The sequence below is a fragment of the Cebus imitator genome, unplaced genomic scaffold, assembly GCF_001604975.1.
Source record: "Cebus imitator isolate Cc_AM_T3 unplaced genomic scaffold, Cebus_imitator-1.0 Scaffold53, whole genome shotgun sequence".
Lineage (NCBI taxonomy): Eukaryota > Metazoa > Chordata > Mammalia > Primates > Cebidae > Cebus > Cebus imitator.
In genome coordinates, this window is record NW_016107368.1 from 5,054,279 (window position 1) to 5,056,541 (window position 2,263).

A 2,263-nucleotide genomic window follows, 5' to 3' on the forward strand; every position below is an offset into this window, starting at 1 on the left:
CCCCGAAACCTCATTTTCAGCTAGTGACATGTCTAATGAAGAAAAAGCAATAATTTGTTGGTACAATAATAGGGGCTGATGGGAGGTCTGGGGATTAATCAGTGAGTGCTTCCCTGAAGCGGTGAGTGTCATTCAAACTGAGATCAGAAAGCTGAGAAGAAACGGCTGGGAGATCTACAAAGACAGCTTTCCAGACAGCGGGGACAGCCTGTGCAAAGGCCCTGAGACACGTGGCTGGAATAGGGTGGGCGAGGGGGACTGAGGGAGTGGGGAGGTAGGAAAGGGGTCCAGACAGGCAGGGCCTCACAGGAGAAAAGAATGTATTTTTTTTTCCTGAGACAGGGTCTTGTTCTGTTGCCCAGGTTGCATTGTGATGGTCCAATCACAGCTCACTGTAGCCTCGACCTTCTGGACTCAAGCCACCCCCTCACCTCGGCCTCCCAAGTAGCTAGGACTACAGGCTTGCGCCACCACACCCAGCTAATTTTTTTGTATTTTTAGTAGAGACGGGGTTTCATCACATTGGCCAGGATGGTCTCGATCTCCTGACCTCGTGATCCTCCCACCTCGGCCTCCCAAAGGGCTGGGATTACAGGTGTGAGCCACCACGCCAGACCTATTTTAACCATTTTTAAGTGCACAGCCCAGGAACATGACGTATACGCACGGTGTTATGTAGCTATCACCATCCTCATCTCTAGAATTTTCTCCTCTTCCCAAACTCAAACTCTGTCCCCATAAACAGTCACTCCCCAGGCCCCTTTCCCAGCCTTATGAGTTTTAAGTGGGACAAGAAGCCATCAGAGAGTTTTAAGCAAGGGATGTGAGCTGATTTCACTTTCAGGGATCGTTTGTCACTGTGTCACTACATTTCACAAGCCTTCCTCCCTCTCAGCCCATGTTGATTAAGAACTACTAATGACTGGGCTCTGGGGACAGGGCAGGGCACAAGACAGACCGGGTGCCATGGCTTATGTCTATAATCCCAGCACTTTGGGAGACTGATACTGAGAGGATCCCTTGAGTCCAGGAGTTCGAGACCAGCCTAGGCAACATAGAAAAACATTAAAAAATTAGCTGGGCATGACAGCGTGTGCCTGTAGTCACAGCTACTTGGGAGGCTGAGACAGGAGAATCACTTAAACCCAGGAAGTGGAGGTTGCATTGAGCTGAGAGAATGTCACTGTACTGCAGCCTGGGTGACAGACTCTGTCTCAAAAAAAAAAAAAAAATTAGGTATGGTGGCACATGCCCATAGTCCCAGCTATTGGGAGGCCTGCAGCCCAGGGTTCAAAGCTAAAGTGAGCGGATTGTACCACTGTGTGCTCCAGACTGGGTGACAGAGTGAAATCCTGTCTCAAAAAAAAAAAGTGCACAGTGGCTCACACCTGTAATTTCAGCATTTCGGGAGGCCAAGGCCAGTGGATCACATGAGCTCAGGAGTTCCAGACCAGCCTGGGCCACATGGCAAAATCCTGTCTCTACTAACAAATACAAAAAATTAGCTAGGCATGGTGGTGCCTGCCTTTAGTCCCAGCTACTCAAGAGGCTGATGGGGAGTATCACCTGAGCCTGGGATGCAGAGGTTGCAGTGAGGTGAGATCTCACCACTGCACCCCAGCCTGGGTAACAGAATGAAACACTGTCTCAGGAAAAAAAAAAAAAAAAATTAGTCATAGGTGCAGATAAAGGTGACATATCATACTTAAATATTTAGAACTCAAAAAGAATGCAAGCACTCTGTAGCCAAATCCATGGGATGCAGCCAAAGCTAGTCTCAAAGGGAAATTCGTAGCCCGCAAAAAATGCATTTAATAGGAAATGAGGAAGAATGGAAACAATAGCATGGATGTCAGATTCAGATGAAGAAAAAAAAGAGCAGAAGGAGCCCTCGGAGATTTGAATTCAGCTTCACAGATGGGGAAACTGAGGCCAAGAGAAGTTAAGTCACTTGCTGAAGGTCACAAAGCAAAGCTGTTCACGACAGAGCTGAAACTCAGAAGCAGGTTTGGTTCTTCCCAAGCTGCTGTCCAAAGACCATAGAGACGTTTGGCATTAGTCATTATTGAATTGTATTTTTTTTTTTTTTTTTTTTTTTTTTGAGGTGGAGTCTCGCTTTGTCACCCAGGCTGGAGTGCAGTGGCACGATCTTGGCTCACGGCAACCTCCTCCTCCTGGGTTCAAGTGATTATTCTGCCTCAGCCTCCCAAGTAGGTGGGACTACAGGCCTGTACCACCATGCCTGTCTTACTTTTTGTATTTT